This window comes from Pavona decussata, unplaced genomic scaffold (genome assembly GCF_977016875.1).
Source record: "Pavona decussata unplaced genomic scaffold, jaPavDecu1.1 SCAFFOLD_254, whole genome shotgun sequence".
NCBI classification, from domain to species: domain Eukaryota; kingdom Metazoa; phylum Cnidaria; class Anthozoa; order Scleractinia; family Agariciidae; genus Pavona; species Pavona decussata.
In genome coordinates, this window is record NW_028145657.1 from 7065966 (window position 1) to 7087064 (window position 21099).

The 21099-nt window shown below is 35.8% G+C and overlaps 1 protein-coding gene and 1 long non-coding RNA gene across 2 annotated transcripts in view; one reads left to right on the forward strand and one right to left on the reverse strand.

Moving 5' to 3' along the window:
• Window positions 1-4217: 4217 nt before the first annotated feature.
• LOC146456880 (uncharacterized) lies at window positions 4218-6764 on the reverse strand. Its single transcript, XR_014858789.1, has 2 exons — window positions 6544-6764; window positions 4218-5372 (listed from the first exon to the last, which is right to left on the reverse strand). It is a non-coding gene; the product is annotated as an uncharacterized LOC146456880 (long non-coding RNA).
• An 11979-nt stretch (window positions 6765-18743) lies between these two features.
• The window catches only part of LOC146456881 (exoskeleton protein RP43-like), a gene marked incomplete at its 3' end in the record, with an annotated part of 34457 nt that continues 32101 nt past the window's right edge, over window positions 18744-21099 (forward strand). Inside the window, exon 1 of the mRNA XM_085092809.1 lies at window positions 18744-18866. The remainder of the gene's footprint in view (window positions 18867-21099) is intronic.

Below are 21099 nucleotides of genomic sequence, written 5' to 3' on the forward strand. Positions count from 1 at the left end.
AAATGGATGTAATTAAGTGGTAATTGAACTTCGTGTCGTGCAATGCTCGTTTGATTTTGACACCAAGCGTATCATTTCAGACCAAATTGCACTCCACTCAGTTCAATTACCAATATAAACTCGGCCATTTTTTTGGCACTTGAAGAGTAGTTCAATAGGGAAGAAATTAAAAATTTTGTAAAAAAAGCAGATTTCGATCAAATTCCCAAAAGAGCTTCTCAACACAACAACAAACATTTGCTTGTCTGGAATGATGAGATTTTGTTCGGATTTGTAACGCTTTCTTTGTAAGGCAAATTCTTAAAAGTGTAGCCTAAAATGGCCTCTGAAAGCCCTCTCAGAGCGGTAAAACCAAGATGGTCGTAATACAGCTAAAATGCGAATCGAACTGAGCTGAAAGTTGTATTTATGTGAATCACTTATATAGACCATTATTCTGAGAAAGTTTGAGGGATTTCATTTTTTCTCGTCCAAACGACGATTGTCGATATTTACAGAGGGCGGCTCTTAATAGCTTTTTTTTATATACTTTTAACTGGTAAAATTAATAGCAATTTGTGTGGAATATTTTAATAAAGATAATTATTATTATTATTATTATTATTATTATTATTATTATTATTATTGTTATAGCTATATTATATTATAAGCTTTTTAATCTCATTAGAATGAGATTAATGAGAGTTTTCTCATTTTTTTTTTAATTTACACTCATAACATGGAATATAATATATTATTATCAATATTATTTTTTGGCAACACACTGACCTACGCTGGGCCATTTATATTCATCTAATGAAACACTTTTACATCCATAAAGATTTGCTGTGAGAGGTGTTATGGGTTAAAATAAAAAAATAAATTGCATAATAGCTGTTATGATGATTAAAGGCGATTGTTCTCTTGTTGTTGTTGTTGTCATTTTTTCTTGGTTGACCCCATCAACCTGTAATTTCCACATTAAATTTTGCTAGGCGTGACTGTTTATGACTGTTTAAATGATAGATCATTTTTAAAATATAACCCTTATATATCATAATTTATTTTAGTTTAATTTGTGATGTGACTTACAAGAGGTTTGACTGTTTGACTGCTTCAGTTTTTATTTGCTATTAACCAAAAAATACCGAACATCAATACATTAAACATGATACACAATATTCCTACGAAACTATTTGCAAAATGAAATATGTTAAAGGCTAGGAAGCCTGTATAGAAGACTGGGGCGTATTAACTATAGGCTTCCTGGAACTATAGGATAAACCATAGAAGTTAATGGTACTGAATGAAAATTCTAATTAAATTTTTTTTAAAAGAAGAAAAAAAAAAGAAAGACAGAAAAAAAAAGAAAAGGTGTGTAGCTCAGCAAGGAGTCAATTTAACTAAGAAAGAAGGAATTTTCTAAGTCTTTTGCCAAACAAACTGATACTTTCACTGTTTTGAATTTCATGACTAAGCGAGTTGAAAAACGTAGGACCTTGAAACCGAATTGAGAATTTTCGAAGATTAGTTCGACAATAAGGTATATAGAAAAGGTTGGAATTTCTTGTATCATAAGAATGTATCTGGCTTGCAAGAGTTAACATATCTTGCAAATAATTTGGAAGTAAGCTTCACATGAATTTACTTATTTGGTATAAATAAATGTCAGAGAATTTTAAAATCTCCTGTTCTTTAAAAAGAACACTAGTATGAGCATCAAAAGAAACTTTAGATATTATTCTGATTATCTTCTTTTGCAGAACAATAATCCAACTTAAATTAGACTGATAATTGTCTATCCCCACACAGAAACACAATATATTAAGTAAGGGTAAACTAGACTATAGTAAAAGGAGCGTAAGGAGGTTTTGGGAAGGCAAAAACTAGACTTATAAATAATACCTATTGATTTTGATATTTTTCTGGTAACACTAAGAATGTGAGGCTTCCATGACAAATACTCTTCCAGGATAACACGTAAAAATACGGTCTCTTTCACACGTTCAATTGCATTGTTATCAATTTGAAGAAATTTATCAAGTGTCTTCTGGGGTGGTCTAAAAACCTTAAAATTTGATTTTTTAAAGTTAATGGACAGCTTGTTTGCTCGTCACCATTGAGTTAATTTAAGCATTTTAGAATTCAAGATTCCAGGAAGCAAATTAAAATCTTTGCGGGAGAAAAATATGTTTGTATCATCTGCAAAAAGAATAAAATCCACGACCTTTGACACGTTACACAGATCATTTATATAGAGTAGAAAGAGTAGGGGACCTAGTATAGAACCCTGAGGCACCCCGCACTTAATTTCGCAAGACTCCGAACTGACACCATTAAATTCCACATATTGTTGTCTATTGCTTAGATAGCTTTCGAATCCTCTAAGTGAAGTGCCACGAACACCATAATGCTCTAATTTTGAAATCAAAATGTTATGATCAACGGTGTGAAAGGCCTTGGACAAGTCTATAAAAATACCAACTGTGCATTCCTTATTGTTAATGGCGGAAGAGATTTTGCCATATAAACAAGCAAGAGCATAAGCGCTAGCGGTGGAGTGATGCTTGCGAAAACCATACTGATTGTCAGAGAGAATGTTATGATTATTAAGAAACCTTAAAAGACGATTGAACGTTACTCTCTCATTGCTTACTAAAGTACATTAACAATATTGGCTTTATTTTATTTCTTTTTAGAATGCAATACTTAAACTGCACAGACCGCTGAAGAAACAGCTACTTCAAAGACACCTATGACTCATTTATTCCACAAAAGACATTGTGTACTCAATTCATATGCATTGAAGCTTACTCTTCAGCAGGGAAACTTGGGATCATAAGGAGGATTATTGACTTGAATTTTTTATTTTATTTTTACCAAGTAATAACAATTCCACCTATGTATACAGGAGGTAAACATCTACCTGAGGGAGGTTAAGATGTTAATAGAACCATGCAAGTATGTATTATAATAGGGAAGAATTGACGTGAAGAAAGCTTGTGAATCTTAAGGGGCTTTTGCACTTCGTGCACAAGGCCCACAAATTTGGAATGACAACCCTCTTGATTTAGGTAATTCGCTTACTATCTCGAATTGTAGACATAAACTTAGAGATTACCTCCAATCAAATTGTGAATTCATGTCCTTTTAAACTCTCATATACACGGCTTAGCTTAATTTAATATTTGATTATTTTTTTTTTCATTTTAGTTATTATTATTATTATTATTATTATTATTATTATTATTACCACTATTATTAACATTAATATTTATCTATTTATTTAAACAAAGAAACAATACAATGATTGCTTCACTCAGTCGCAGGAGTGCTCGATGCAAAAACATGCAGAGCGAAATATAAATTTAAGATGGAAAATGTAACACAGTTACTCGAGTTTCACGCACTAAGCGATCATCAGACTGTACCGTTGGAGTTTCTAGAGTTTTAATTTAAGGAGGGCGGTTGGAGCGATGACACATGACACTGTTCTCTCCAAATACATCTGGGACCAGAAGGATAATGGCACCGCTTACACGATCAAATGGTCCATTATCAAACGAGGAAATCCATATCACGGACATCCCTCACGCTGCAATTTGTGCTTATCTGAGAAGCTCTGCATCCTATCTGCTGACAAATCTACCCTCCTCAATAAACGATCTGAGTTAATTACAAAATGCAGGCATGAAAATAAATTCTACGCAGCCAATCAGAAGCAAGATCGCTCCAACCGCCCTCCTTAAATTAAAACTCTAGAAACTCCAACGGTACAGTCTGATGATCGCTTAGTGCGTGAAACTCGAGTAACTGTGTTACATTTTCTATCTTAAATTTCTATCTATTTATTTATTTATTTGTAAACTGTAAAGTAATTGCACCATTTTGACCAATCTCCTGTATGAAATGTGCCATATAAGCCCCCGGCTTCGGCATCTTATCGTAATATCGATTTATTACTTATTACCATGCACTCTCTTGTACTATTATTATGAATAAAGAGCATTATATATTATATTGTCTCATTTGTTTAATAATTATTGTTTTCAAACAGAAAAAAAAGTGAAAAGTCCAAATTCTCCCATGCCAAAAGTACAGTGTAAATTCAGTTCAATTTCTCAACCCCAGCCAAATTCAATTCCCTTCTTCCCAGGCATGGTACATGTTCAAATGCCATGTGTGTGTGTGTGAGGGGAGGGGGGTGGGGGGGAGGGGAACATGGCATTAATATTTTTTGTTCAAATTTGACTTGTTCTCCAACTCATGACAAAGTTCCACCCGTATTTAGAAGCATAGAGCTTACTTGATAACAAATGACATGTCATGAGCTTAAAACATGAAAATGAAAACATTTAGGGGTGGTCATTTGGATCTTTTGAAAAGCAGACTCAAAGGTTCATGGCATGGCTCAATTTCATTTTGACCTTTACTTGAGGTACAGATTTGTTGACTTACAAAATAATAGCTCTTTATGTCATATCTTTTTGGCTCAATAACCATAAAGGTTAGCAACCATAACTGTAATTGAATATGGATGTTTGAAAGATACATTTCAAAATCAGGTGAAAGATTAAGTAGAAGAAAGACCCTCAGTTATTTTTTGGAATTTCTTTTCACAACTGCTTAAGGACGGTGCCTACTAATAGTTAAGTATTTTTGCACAGTTTATCCCTATGCGGGAAAAGCAGATCTTGGTAGCAGGTATTGAAATCCAAAAAGGAAATTGGGGGTAACCACGCATTTTTTAGAGATAACTAAGCAACAATTATTCTAAAAAGCGGCAAAATACAAAGCAATGTATGGTGCCTTATTCCAAATTGAAGCTTTATTATCTCTGAAAAATGCATGGTCTCCCCCCAATTTTCTTTTTGGATACCAAAATCACTTGCTAAGTTATGCTTTCTCCGCATAGTTTTAAAGTGCGCAAAAATATCCCTGTAATAGTAGGCACCACCCATAGGAAACCCGAGTATCTCCAGATGCGCAGAACGTATGCGCAGTAACAATAGTAGGCACCGTCTTTAAGTTGTGAAAAGGACTAAGAATCTTTCTTCCAATTAAACATTACTAAAAAATGTTGGTCATTCTGTATCTATGCACTCTAAGTGGTACATATATACCAATCTACACAATTTCCTGCCAGAGTGGAACAAAATTATGACCATTTATTTGCATCCAATCCATCATTATATGGGAGATCCTCCGTCAATTAACCCTACAAACTTGAATATCAAATTTTACATAATTTTGCCACATGACAAGAGGTCAAGCTTGACAATAACAGTTCAACAACATCTGTTGTACACAATGTCTTTTAAGGAATTAATGAGTCATAGGTGTCTTTGAAGTAGCAGTTTCTTCAGCAGTCTGCACAGTTTAAGTATTGCATTCTGAAAAGAAATAAAATAAAACCAATATTGTTAATGCACTGTAGTAAGCAGTCAAACAGTCAAACCTCTTGTAAGTGATCACAAATTAAATTAAAATAAATTCTGACATGTTAAGGGTTATATTTTTAAAAATGATCTATTATTTCAACAGTCATAAACAGTCACTTCTAGCAAAATTTAATGTGGAAATTACAGGTTGATGGGGTCAACCAAGAAAAAAAGACAACAACAGCAAGAAAACAATAATCATCATAACAGCTATTATGCTATTTTAATGCACCTGCAATTTTTCTATTTAAACCCATAACACCTCTCACAGCAAATCCTTATGGCTGTAAAAGTGTTTCATTGGATGAATATAAATGGCCCAGCGTAGGTCAGTGTGTTGCCAAAAAATAATATTGACAATAATATAATATTCCATGTTATGAGTGTAAATAAAAAAAGAGAAAACTCTCATTAACCTCGTTCTAGTGAGATTAAAACTAAGGCTTTTCAAATAATAATAAAATTAATAATAATAATAATAATAATAATTATAATAATAATTATTATTATTATTATTATTATTATAATAATAATGAAAATTCTTTATTAAAATATTCCACCCAAATTGCTATTTACAAGTTAAAAGTATATAAAAAGAGCTATTAAAAACCTATTCACATTTCATTTCGATTAAAAAAAGATAATACTTTCAAGCAACAATGTTTTTGTAAAGAAAAAGAAAAACAAATGATAATAATAATAATAATAATAATAATAATAATAATAACAATAATAATAATAAAAAAATAATAATAATAGGTGGGTGTAGGTGGATGTTATGAGTTGGTAAAAATGAAAATTATGAAATTCAAGGCAATGATAGAAAAGCTCCTTATGATCCCAAGTTTCCCTGCTAGAGTGTAAGCTTATATGTGTATGAATTGCCTATTATAAAACATAAACTGTAAAATGGACATTGTAGGCTACTCTACCTCCCTTAGGTAGATGTTAGCCTCCTGTAGGTGGATGTTATGAGTTGGTAATAAATGAAATGACACTCAGGTCAATGATTAGAAAAGCCCCTGCAAGAGTGTAAGTTTTAATGCTTGCAAATAAGCCTTCCATGTGTACGATCGTGCCAGTATAACACATACGGATACAAACGTGGTGCTATAAAACGTACCTCCCTTAGGTCGATGTTAACCTCCCGTAGGTCGATGTTACCTGAGCAAATCTTGACTGTTTTCATAGTTCCACGTTTCTTCCACAAATCGAGCGTAAAATCCTTGAGATCAGTGTTCAGACGCCGAGAAACGAAAGTAGAAAGAACTCTGTATTCTACCATAGCGAATCCTAACAAACTTTCGAAGTCTTTATTTCATCGACGTCGTCCGCCATTACTACTAAAAGAGAGTGTATGCAGGTCAATTTCCGGTATAATCGGATCTCGGATCGTGGCTGCTTCGAAGAATAACCCGATGACGTCATCTCCCTTAGGCCGATGTTATCTTTTCTCAACCTATAAGTTAACGCTCCCGTGCTTAGTGCCCCCGCCTGGGAGTTGAGTAGGACGCTTGGTTACTAAGACTTAACGAATGCTTGCGGTTTAGTTCTGAATCCAACGGTGCGTTGTTGGGGCTATTTCAAAAGAAATAAGTAGGGAGAAACGACCAGAAAATATGAGGCTACTTCAGTGTGAGTAATTCAACTTTAATTGAGATAAGTACAGTGGGACCTCGAGTTAACGAAGTCGCTGGGGACCGCCAAATTTGCTCGTTAAATCGAGAGTTCGTTACATCGAAAACCTCAATATAACGAAGTTGATGGGAAAAGACCAAAATGTTCGTTATATCGAGGTCATAGTTAATGATTAATTTGTAACACGGGTGACTTCTGTCACGCAATTCAATACTACGTAAATTCACTTCACTTCACTTTCACTTTATTTATTTTTGCCACTTTTCTTACTTCCATCAATTGAATCTACAGTTACTTATTTAGTAGCAGGATGATCTCAGCAAGCTTGTAAGAGCTTTTCAGGGGATATCACCCTTGGTTCTATAAGTTTTGCAGTAATTTATACAATAAAGGTGGCTATCTTTAGGATAAGGCAGATATATACATGACCACCAGCCCCCTTGGCCGCCATTGTTCTAAAAAAATTCCGGCTGCCTATTTGTTTTATCACAAGAAGCCTTCAAAAGTGAAGAAGTTAATAGAACTAATAAGAGATAAAGAAGATAGAGCAGAAGTTCATTGATGTCGAAATACTACAGTCCCAATATCTATGACATATAATAATCCGTTGACTGAAAGGTTGCTGTCTCTTTACGATAAGGATTAAAGGACTTCTTGATCTGTTCAGCGTTTATCTTCTGTCGCGTGTTGACATTGTTATCCGTTATATCGAGGTAGATTTTACGTTTGGGCTTCCGGATTATGTTCGTTATATCGAAGAATTTCGTTCTATCGAGGTTCTATTCCATACATTTTACTGTAACTTTGGCCGGGACATAGAATATCGTTCGTTATATCGGGGACTTCGTTAAATAGAGGTTCGTTAAATCGCGGTTCCACTGTATAACTTTTCTTCAGTCGAAACCCGTGTTTCCTTAACCCATGATGTCACCCGATTTTGCTCTTTTCTAGTCCTCTTTCTTTCTTTAACTTGAAATTTCGAAAACTATTCCACACCAAATCAATAAAAAGGTGTGAGTAGATTAGCAAATAAGCTAACAGAACTTCAAATTTTTCTTAAAAAGCGGAAGTCTATTTGTATTTGTATAGCAACGATGTAACTTAGCAACCAGAAAGGTAAATGGACCCTTAAAACATGTATGAAGTGACAAATTGAAAAGAGAAAGTCTGTTCGACAGGTGGAGCAGTTACAAACGCGAGTCTCTTCCTGTCTAGGAGCTCCGCACGGCTTTTTAGCGAAGGAAAATAAGTCATACGTATGCACACCATTGTTTACTAGTGGTGGAATTTTGAAACTGAAACGCGTTACCCATTGTATGTAATTTGCTTGAATCCCGTTGAAGCCCGAATTTTTTTTTTTTTTTTTCAGTTTTTTTTTTTTCGTTACTCGGCTTCAGAATTTGCGTAAATAACTGCGACTTTCTTTTATTTATGTAATTTATTCATACAAGTAAAACGATTAAAAGTAGAAACCACCCAGTATAAATTTCATCTAAGAAATAATTATTTCTCTAGCAACGAAATTTGTCAATTTTAGTTTCGTATCACCATTGCCTGCGGCATAGTTAGTTGAAACCAGCTAAATCTTTTATTGGCCCAAGAAATATAAAAGATGTACTAATGTTCGTCAACAAGACTGTGCACTTACTACAAAAAATTCTTACTTCTAGGTTATCTATTGTCCAGGAATTCAGAAGATCGTGTTCTTAAAAAGAATATATAATTAAATAAATAAGAAAAACGATAAAATAAAAAATGCGTACGCTTGTATGTCCAAGTCTGATTCATTATTTAAACTGCAGACTGGAAGCTGCTGGCTTCGGTCTTTTACTTTTCTCCCAACTCAAAAACAAAATACAAATTTCCCTAGACATCAAACATGTAAACTGATGAAAACTGGAATAGAAAAACAAAACAACAATAAACTCAAGTGATTAAAAACATTTTCACGTAGAACGACGTTACCGCTTTAATTTATATTCATAGAAGCCATCCGATATAAACGTTTCACCGTCATACTCATTTTAATATCACCGTTATTATTTTAATAAGCCACCACCATCCTTGTTATTTACCGCCAACTCACATTTGTGAGCACGTCACTCATAGAGTATCGTTCATTTATGAGGTTTCGTCTCATCGTTACTGAAGAATATTTGAGAAGCTTTTCTTCTAGGTAAGTAAGCTGATCAATAAGTTGAAAAAGTACTGCCTTTAACACAGTAGAACGTACAAGAGTCTGCTCAGTATCTGGTAGCGGGCCGCTCGCTTGCCTTCCTGTGTCTTGCCTCCGCAGAAGGCAAATTGATTTGTTTGGCACCTTCGATTCTGTGTCTGCTTTATTTTTTAATTTGTTACATTCACACTAACGCAGAAACATGCCTGTATGGAAATTCTCTTGGTTCGTATTTATCGCGATTTTATGACCGTTTTCATTTATCGTTGAAAAATAATACTACAGAGAGTATTTGTGTTCATTTACTTTTATTACCGGCTTTCTTTTTAACAAGAAACTATTAAAGTCACTAAAGAAGCAGGAACTACAGGAGGCGAAAAAGAGACTTAATTCTTTTCCGTTTCCGCGATTGAGCCGTTCAAAGCTTACCCTTTAGTCGCTATACAGCCACCATATTAACAGTTTAAACATTATTTGTTCTGGTTTGATTTTGTAATATTAATAGCGACAAGAAGATTTTAGAGCCAGACATCGTTTTAAGAACATTAATTTCTGTTTTTACAATGACAGGTGACTCCTCTTGTAGTTATAAAGTCAAATATTCTACTTTTCTGGTCTAAAAGCTAGGAGGAAATAATTAATATATTGTTTCACCAGGCTGTAACATGAAAATCTTAAGCTTGGAGCGTTTTACTGCCCTTCAAATTTATGGCACGATAGTTCACTTCTATCGGGAAAACTTCGGTTGCACTCAGTAAAAAATTTGTCTCACAGGCAGATATGCAAATGATTGATTTTAACCTATTTCCCCTTCTTTCATCTACCTTGAGAATAGAGCGTGTGCTAAAAATTACCAAAGAACTTTTTCACTTCTTCTTTTAACTGGCTACTGCCAGGAGATGGCTTTATCGAAAGATGTATCTGGCATTGTTTGTTTGGTTTTTTTTTTTTTTTTTTTTTATATATATAGGCTATTCTCTTCCTGAACCGAGCAAGTAAAATTATCGTTCGTCGGTGAACGATAAATTGAAGAAAAAATTTCAAAGAGACAAATTATTAATTAACTACACCTGGTGGCGAGGTAATACTTGCTGTAAGACTGTCCAAATTATCTCGGCATACAGGTGCGTAACCCCCTAAGGAAAATGAAATTTGCCTAGAAATTCGTCCAATTGAAAAAAATAATTTATGCTGACAAAACATTAACTGGTCCAAAGGGAAACATTAAGACACGCAAAGAAAACAATTATTGATCCAAAGGAAAAACTTAATTCATGCACAATGCAGTGCACATAATTATTAATTAAGCATAGCAAAAATAATTGCAAAAAAGCAGTTTTATTATTTCGGATATAGAAAAAAAAAAATTGGGACAATTTTAACCAGAACAGGCCTCCTGACTAAATATTAGTTATTATTACCCTAACCTGCAATATATACCACACAAGTGAATACAGTAGTACTTGCAGTTCGTGCTGATTGGCTAGTTCGGGGGTGATTAACCAACTACTATTCACCCCCGAGCAGAACAAGAGAAACAAGATGGCTTTCCATTTCACCACGGGCACTTCAGAGGAAATTATTTCGGTAAACGAGGCGGCTGTTATGAGAAATACAAAGACGGCAACAAAGTTTGGTTTGAGGGCATTTAATGGCAAGTTATTTGATCTTTCCAACCACATACTCAAAGGCGAAAGTTACCGTAAACTGTCTAGCACTATAAAAGTAAAACATAAAAAATCTAATGTTTTGCAGTATGATTTCAAGACGAGAAAAAAACACTAATATAAAAAATGACACCCTGGCAGTTAAACAAGTGCCTCCAGAAGTTCAGCTTATCCGAAGCAGAGCGAGAAGGGAATTTTAAGAATGCAAGAAATCGCTTACCGCGAATGAACATTTTCACCAGTTTAATTTCCGAACATATGTCGGTCTAATTATTGTCAGAAATAAAGTAATTTTTTGGTCCGGTACGTAGTTATTTAGCTTGTGTAGCATATTTCACCTCAGTGACGGTGAAAGTTTTGGACATTTACTTCGCCTGTTCTCGGGTCGGTAAAATCACTATTCACCTCCACTTCGGTGAAGTAATTGTTAACTATTGGTCACTAATCGTTACTATTCGTCACTGTTGGGAACTGCTCGCGACTTTTCGTCTGTATTCGCGACTATTTGACAAATACACAGCCAAGGAGGGGTAAATATTGGTGAATATTCCCCGAGACGAAATCGAGGGGAACATTCACTCCGGTGATTATTCAGTAGAAAAGCAAAGAACCGTCAATGTTTATTTGTCTGTTTCAAATTGCCTCGCGTCAATGAGCAGAGGTGCGCAGTCTGGCGATCACATTGTCAATCGATAAGTGGGCCATTTTGACGATGGTGTCATTTACTTGTACAACTACAAAAATCCTTCAGTTTGTTGTTTTCTCTGGCAAATTACGGAGAGTGTTATCTAAATCTAACTGGGATTACAGAATTTTAAAGAGAAAGGAAAACCGAAGAGGATTTTGGTAGTTGTAGTAAAATAACGTCATCGTCAAAATCGCTTATTACACATGCTTTCAGCAGAAAGTCGACATTTGCCTATGCCGTTTCAATGAGATAGAACACTGACTTCTTCACCAGTGAGTCATCGAATGTTGGTTTTGTCTGACCCGTTTTCCAAAATAAATGGATGAAACAAAGACCTTTTATCTAACACCGTTGGAGATGGCTACTCCCAACTGCGAACTGAGTTTGAAGTCATGTAAGATACTATATTCTGGAGTTAGATAAAACTGTATGTAATTAAAAGAAGCATACGAAGAGATCGGATCCTCATGCCCGTTAGTCGGATTCAGTACAATACCGACTGGGAACTGTGGCGTGGAAGCCGTTTCGGACGACGCCCCTGGATAACTTCAACAGACTTCATTGATAATATGCTATACTGATGTAAACTGGGGAAAATCCTTTATACAGCTTTATATTAGCTACAGAGCGAAGACACGTAGTGGTTACCGTTAGTCGGTTGAGGTTGATTCGGAGACACCAGCAACAGCAAGGCTTACTGTATTTTGCGGAAGGAAACGAAACGAAATGAAGCCCAGCAGCAACGGCTGCGATAGGTTTGCCCTTGTTATGACTTAAAAGTTATTGGAAATTCAAAAGACAACGGTTAGCGTGAAATTGAGCATGTGGTGCACCGAGAACGTTCGTTCGTCGGATCCGACCCAACTTTTGTTTGCAGATGATCAGATCACAATTAATCGGCGTTTTAAAAGAGGATAATGCGCGCCTTTAACGAAAGAACAGTTCCTTCCGATTAAATCATTTGTAACAGAATACATACGCTACCGTTTTAGTGTGGTTGACGGGCTTTGTTCTGTGGCAAATTAACCTGGGCGACTTAAACTGCACTTTACCACCGGAAATTTTTTTTAATAAGCAAAGTCACATTTTTATTTAGGTCATTTGGCGAGTTGATCGGTAAAATATAAATGCGCTTTATCACGTTTTGTCGGATTGTCTAAAGTATTTTTACCCTAGAGGCAGTGATCAGCACTCAGTATGGCTCCAGACGATAAACCTTCCCCGAGGTAAATTACCTAAGGAAAAATCGGTCATACATCGGTCATATTTCCCCAGGTAAACTGCCAACAAGTTGCGTCTCCCTAGTTAAAAAGCCTGTAGCTTGACTACAGCTTGTATATTAAGCAACTTGAACACCAAGCGCCCCGAAAAGCCTGATACTCAGGCAGCGTTTACACGAACGCGGCGAAACCGCATCGATTTGAATACGATTAGCATCCAGGCGCGAAATTTCACTTAGGCGCAAAGATTCAAATTCACAGCACGAAATAGGAACTTTACTATTCCGTAAAGCTACCGTAATACTACCGTATTGCTCTGCTTTAAGTAACTTTACGTGACTTTCCAAAAATGTAAAGTTCAACTTTACGCAAATTTACGGTTACCCGTAAGTCTTGATAATAGCACACTCCTTTACGGAACATTTACGTATTCTGTAAAGCTGAAGTAAAGATAAGATTTACACAGACTTACGCTTATTTACGTATCGTAAATCTTCCCTATACGAGGCTTTACATTAAGCCGTTTTCCTCGGTAAAGGTTAAATTTTACAGAAGTTTACTGTTCCGTAAAGCAGCTGTTAAGGACGTGATTTACGTTCCTTTGTGCGTAATTAACAGACTGGTAAAGATGGCCTTTTTGTAGCTTTACGTAACGCCGTAAATGCATTTTAAGGTTGAGACTTGACCAGTGTATACTGTTCCAGAGAAGTTTATCTTCTTTCACGGACTGTCACAGCGGTATCAGCTAGGGCATTTTAGTTGAAACGGCATGGCATGACTGTCGTCAGTGGTTTAACTTCAAGAACTTACACTGCTCTGGGAAGGATGCAAGGAAAGAGCAAGTTGATCCTACTCCCAAACCATCAGTCAATAGGACACAGTTTCATTTCTGTAAGTTTTTTATCAATTACTTAACAAAAGTGCGCTTTCAAATACAATCACAGCTGACAATAATTATTGATAAAAATCAGTCGAAGTACAAAAGCCGATATAAAGTGATACTGTACTAAGATATTGAAAAAAACAGCTCACGGAAGTGGAGGCTTCAACACACTTCTTAATCCAAAAACAAAAATTTGTGGTGTTAAGGACACTTGACCCCTTTTGAGAATGGAATTATTTACAAGTAACGGTTATATCTGACTTCTATATTCTATGAAAAATCCCACTTATTTTGATCTTTTACTTTTTACTTGAGAACTCTTTGAACTGTAACATAATCAAGAAAAGTCGTATCTATTCAATAGTGTTTGTTCCCAAGCTATTCGCGAGGTGTTATAGACATTTTACTCCTTTTGAGAATGGTCCATTATTTACAAGTAACAGTTAAATCTGACTTCTAAATTCCATGAAAAATCCCACTAATTTTGATATTTTACTTTTTACTTGGGAACTCTTTGAACTGTAACATAATCATGAAAAGTCCTACCTATTCAATAGTATTAGTTCTCAAGCACTTAAAACCTATTTGACATAATTCATAATTTTAATTTAAGAAGTTGAAATCTCACCTATTTGTATATTTTAAAATTAAAATAAAGCTTCTTTTAAAAGAGAAAAGAGGAGTCTTTTCCATAATCATCTGGCCCATGCTGTTGGAAAGAGTAGTAAATTTATGACAAATTATAATGCTTCAATAACCCCAATAACCACGTTATACACAGAAAAATACTGAGCATATTCACATAAAATGTTGAAACTCGCTGAATATTCAGTTCTCTGTCAAATGAAATATCTCTCCCTTTAAACAACTTGGGCCAAACTTCTTCGTTTCAAAAAAAGCAACCAAAACTTATTAACCCTTCCACTTCCAGGAGTGATCAATATGAAATTTTTCCTAACATTATGAATGCATTTCCAACCAGAAAGGTGATGAATATAATGAAAATCATCAACTTCCAGGTGATATTATTTGATGTAGCACCAAAGTCTGTGAACTCGAAAAAAAAATATATGGCAGTCAATGAGAAGAATTAAAATTCAGATCATAGAAGTGAAAGGGTTAAGATCATGGAGGAATATAGATATAAAAACCCTATTGCTGCCTTGTACTGAGGGGAGTACTAAAATGGAGGGTCTCTAAAACACGATCCCTTCCCAGTGTCAGTGAGCGACTTGAAGAAACCACACCAGTGGAAGAGGCAGAAGAAGGAGAAATACGGGCTACACCCCTTCCTACTAGTGTTGTTCTTCGAACCGCCCACTCAACAAAATTGACTGGAACATCCCGACTGGACATCTCCTCATGAAGCTCCCGAAGAACTAGAAATTGTCGTACCCTTTGTGATAAACTTTTTGCATACATTGTATCCAGTGCCTTTTTTGCCTTGGTGAGGCGTGTTCTTTCCCAAGAGAGGTGCTTCACTTGGTAGCACACCAGTTCAAGAGACTCAGAGTCAGACCCACTTTCATACGAGCTCTCATCAGAGCTGGTGTATTCTGGGGTTAAAACTTCCCGTACTTCTTCCTTTGTTGTTGCCGTCCAGTCTACACACTCTAATGCCGTCAATCTGTGTTCAAGTTTCTGTGGAACAGTTGAAAGGTAACCTTGTTATTCTCACACTAAAAAGTTAACATTCTAAATATTTTCTTTTAAATTATCATAACGTTAACTTTTTTTTCATTGCTAAATAAGTTTAAAACTGACTTCATTGATCAGATGTGCATGACAGACAAGAAAACCATACAGGTAGAACATGAAACTGCACACTAGTAAAATGTGAAAGATATCTTGTCATTTATGACATATTTACTGGAATAAATCTAAAAGAAATCTCATCAGGGCTACTAATTAACCCAGCCAGCTTTTTTGGACTGTGCACCTTTAAAATTAGGCTCAAGTATTTCTGCGCTGTTGAAATTTACCGAATGATAACTGTAACACCTCTTTCAGACAGTGAGGTTTGTCAAAGCTTGTATCTAGCAACATCCCTACATTTTACAGACTGAGCTTTTGTCAAAAATAAAAATGGTGAACAATATTATATTGTCTTTTTTTTGAGCAGATGTAAAGATGTCAATTTTTGATGTTAACGAACGTTGTAACACTGGCACTATTAATGATAGATCAGAGAATTCATTCTGCAGTGCATGTTGTAAATGCTAAGGGAAGCCATGAATTTTCCACTGTGCATCAGCCCAAGTGAGGAAATTGGAGACCTCACAATGTAAGGGAAAAACTCTTGACCTTGTTGGGAACTGAAACCACAACCTCCAGATTTTATCATCATTGCTCTACTGATCAGCTATCCCTGGGAAGCTCGGGCGAAGAATTTTTGTTATATTTGTGACCGTTCATAAGATCGTCCATTACTTTGTTCATCCGAGTATTACTCTTGCTCCAGACGCCTGTTGCCTTTAAAATAAAAGAAGATCAAATAACTCCATTCGGTGCCCGAATATCAAATGTGAATTCTGTTGCGGCGATACAAAAAGTTTCATATATTCGCATTCAATATAAAGAGTACTCTTAGCAAAGTGACCATGGGACGGGCAAGCAGTAGAAACTCATGATTCTGTTTAAGAATGCAGCCAATCAAGAGTCTTTATCTTATCTTTAAGTCCCTTTATTAACGACTTAAACCTCATGTTTACTTTAACCTACTTCATAAACATCGAACTTTACGAGGCTACGTAAAGACACGTAAAGTTTATGTACAGCTTTGCGCACATTTACGGTCTCTTCAAAGTTTTGTAAATTTGCCATTTTGTCATTGTTCTGTTTTGTCCGAAAGTTAACGTTTAGTCATCTAGAAATCGCTAAAATCCAAACACTGTTAAATACAAGCACTAAATCTAAACACGCGCGGTAAAATAATCTGTCTCGTTTCAAAGAAAAATGGGTGACGTAGCGCAGTTCTGGGTATATCACAGTTACATCGAGTGACTGCAAAGGCTCTACCGATAAAGACGACTAGTATTTCTCGCTATTTGTGTTTCAGAAATTAAAATCGAAAAATAAGTCCTGGAAAAGTCCATCGATCTAAAAGAAGCTAAGAGTCCACAAGAAATCTTCACCTAATCTTTGCTTCGAAAATGATATGAAGAATATAATCTTAGCCATATCTACTTTACTAGTCCTTAATCTCCTTTACATAGGAATTAAACCTTAGGTATACTTTGGCTTTACGGTACATTACGTATGACGTCGTAAAGGCGACACTTTACTTTACCTTTACGACTCCTTAACAGAGTTTTAAGGTCTTAAGCTTTACGCATCTTTACGAGAATGCGTAAAGTTCGGTTTACAGCTTTACGCAACTTTACGGCGTGTTCTAAAGTTTAGTAAATCTGCCTTTTCGTGCTGTGAAAATGGTGAACCTCGGCCGTTTTACTGACTTTGTGCTCGTTAGTTCCTTTCAAACTTTCAACAGGAGTTCTACTTCGTCGTCAGTACATGTGGACGGTGCGCTATTTTTTGCCATGTTGAGAGAAACAAAATGGCGGCGTAATAATCCAACCCAGATCCCTTTCCTCAATAATGAGTGCCTCGGAACGAGATCGGCATAACGTAAGCACTTGAAAACGGTGAGATTGGCACCGTGTAAACACTTTGAAACTGTATCGTTTTCGATGCGGTTTCAAGGGTATGAAACCGTGACGATTTGAAACCGCGTTCGTGTAAACGTTGCCTCAGGCTAGCATTGGCTTGGAACACCAACGTTTTCACCTTGAATTTACTTGAGAACGGGACAAGCATTTCACAAAATGCTTGTCGCTGCTTCATACATGTTATCCGATTTTGTTGTTTTCCAGTCCTCTTTCTTCCTTCAGCTTGAAGTTTCGAAGACACATCCATACCAAATCAATGATTTTCGCTAAAAAATTAAATTAAATTAAGAATATCAACTAAAAAAGTGTGAGTAGGTCAGCAAATAGGCGAAAAGAACTTCAAACTTTTTCTAGAAAGCGGGAGTCAATTTGTATTTGTATAGCAACGGTGTAACTTAGCAACCAGAAAGGTAAATGGACCATCAAAACATGTATAAAGTGACAAATTGATGACTTTTAAGGCCTTGAAAAGAGAGCGTCTGTTCGACAGGTGAAGCAGTTTCAAACGCGAGTCGCTTCCTGTTTGGGAGCTCTGCACGGCTATTTTAGCGGAGGAAAAAAGTCATACGTATGCACACCATTGTTTACTGGTGGTGGAATTTTGTAACTGAAACGTGTTACCCGTTGTATGTAACTAGTTCGAATCCCGTTCAAGCCCGAATTTGTCTTCAGTTTTTTTTTTTTTTTTTTCGTAACTCGCCTTTAGAATTTGCGTAAATAACTGCGTCTTTCTTTTATTTATGTAATTTATTCGTACAAGCAAAACGATTAAAAGTAGAATCCAGCCAGTAGACGTTTCATCTAAAAAATAAGTATTGCTCTGTTTACATTAGGATCGAAATTTGTCAATTTTAGTTTCGTATCACCGTTGCCTGCGGGACAATTAGTTGAAGCCAGCTAAATGCTGGCTTTTATTAGCCCAAGAAATATGAAAGATGTACTAATGTTCGTCATCGAGACTGTGCACTTGCTACAAAAATTTTAACTAATTCTAAGGTTATCTATTGTCCAGGAATTCAAAGGATCGTGTTCTTAAAAAGAATATATACTGTAATTAAATAAATAAGAAAAACAATAACATAAAAAATGCGTACGCTTGTATGTCCAAGTCTGATTCATTATTTAGACTGCAGACTTCAAGCTGCTGACTTCTGTCCTTTTCTCACAACTCAAAAACAAAAAACAAATTTTCCCAGACATCAAACATGTAAACTGATAGAAACTGGAATAGAAAAAAAACAACAACAACAAACTCAAGTGAATGAAACATTTTCCCGTAGAACGACGTTACCGTTTTAATTCATATTCATAGAAGCCATCCGATATAAACGTTTTACCGTCATACTCATTTTAATATCACCGTTATTATTTTAATAAGCTCCCACCATCCTTGTTATTTACCGCCAGCTCACTTTTGTTAGCACGTCACTCATAGTGTATCGTTTATTTGTCAGGTTTCGTCTCATAACCGTTAGTGAAGAATTTTTGAGAAGCTTTTCTTCTACGGTAAGTTAGCTGATCAATAACTTGAAAAAAGTACTGCCTTTAATACAGTAGAACGCACAAGAGTCTGCTTAGTAACTGGTAGCGCGGGATCGCTTGCCTTCCTGTGTCTTGCTTTCGCAGAAGGCAAATTGCTTTGTTTGGCACCTTTTGTGTCTGCTAGTTTGAAATTTGTTACATGCACACTCCCCTGTTTATCGCAATTTTGTGACTGTTTTCACTTATCGTTAAAAAAAAAACACTACAAAGAGTACTTGTGTTCATTTCCTTTTTATTTATTACCGCCTTTATTACGGTTAAAGTCACTAAAGAAGCAGGAACTACAGGAGGCGAAAAAGAGACTTAATTGTTTTCCGCCTCCGCGATTGAGCCGTTCAAAGCTTACCCTTTAGTCGCTATACAGCCGCCACAGAGAAAGACCGTCGCATTCATTCCTATTTTACTCATTGACAGGTGATCCCTTTTGCATTTATAAGATCAAATATTCTACTTTCCGGTGGAAAAACTCGGAGAAAATATATTATTTCGCCAGGCTGTAGCTTGAAAATTTAAGTTCAGGGTCTTTTGCTGCTCTTCACATTTATGCCACGATATTTCACTATCATTGGGGAAAATTGGGTTCCACACATTGAATAGTTTGTTTCACATGCAGATACGAAAGTATTTGATTTTAGTCTATCTTTCCTTGCTTTCAGCTACCTTTAGATACAAAGTTTACTAAAAATTGCCAAAAAAACGTTTCCACTACTTCTTTTAACTGGCTTCTGCCAGACGTCTTGATCGAGAGATTTATCTGGCATTGTTTTTTTCTGATATAGGCTATTCTCTTCCTGAACCGAGCAAGTAAAACAACCGTTCGCTGGTGAACGTTAAATTGAATAGAAGATGTCAAAGGAATAAATTATTTTAAAATAAACTGCACCTTGTGGCGAAATACTCGCTTAAGTCTTCCACCAAAATGTCTTGGCATATAGGTGCGTAACCCCCTATGGGATTATTCAATGGCAGGTCATGGGAGATAAAATTTGCCAAAACAAAAATTCATCCAAAAGACGAAAATTAAGATACGCAAAGAAAAAAAAACAATTGATGCAAACGAAAAGATAATTCATGCACCATAGAGTACACATAGTTATTTATAAAATACCACAAAAATAATAGCAAAACGTAGTTTTATTGTTAGAGAAAAAGTTGTTTCTTGATCCTTTCATATTGTATTTCAAACAAAAAGTTTCCTTTTCAGGATCGAAAATTTATATTTAGATCCGAGTTTTCAATTCCGTCTCGGAATCTCTGTCAAGTGGTGTAGGACTTTTTGTCACGTGAGTCTTATTATTTCTGATATATTTTAACCAAAACGAGCAACCTAAACCGAAACTATTGTTTACTAATCGTGACTATTCGTCACTATTCGCAACTTATTCGCCACTATTCGTCGGTATTCGCGACTAGTTAACAAATACACACCAAAGGCGAAGAAAATATTGTTAATATTCCACTAGACGAAATCGAATTTCGAATTGCCAAGCGTCAATGACCAGAGGCGCGCAGGCTGTCTGTCGATCGCATTGTCAATTAATAAACAGTCCACTTTCACGATGGTGTCACTTACGACAACTATACCACAATCCTTCATTTGCTTTTTTTATTTTATTTTTTACAAATTTTATGTAAGAAAGGAAAAGCGAAGAGGATTCTGATAGTTGTAGTCAAAATAACGTCATCGTAAAAATCGCTTATTGCACAGACTCTCAGTGGAAAGTCAACGTTTCCTCTCTGACGTTTCAACGTGACATTGACTTCTTCATCAGTGAGACCGAATGTTGGTTTCTTTATTCGACCTATTCTCCAAAATAGATGGAGATGAACCGGGCTGTTTGGTATAAAACTCTCCCTTACAAATTACCGTCGGAGATAAGTACAAATGAGAATTGAGTGCTTCATTGTCTTCACTTAATAAGTCTACAGTTGTCCGGCGGTGTCTTCAAGTGGTGGCCGAGAGCCCCGAGAGCCAACATAAAACTAGTTTTCTTGTAAAAACTGCCCTCTTTTCTCCACTGAAACGTAAAATTTCTTGAGTAAAACAGATTTTACTCAAATTCGCGAAGATTCCCGTTTGGGGGTGTTCAGATGTTTTCACGAAAACGTGTCAATTTTTTTTAATTTTCTGCTGGGAAAAGCACCTGTTACCGCCACCAAAAAAATAGCCAAGATTTACGCTGAATTTAGGTTACAG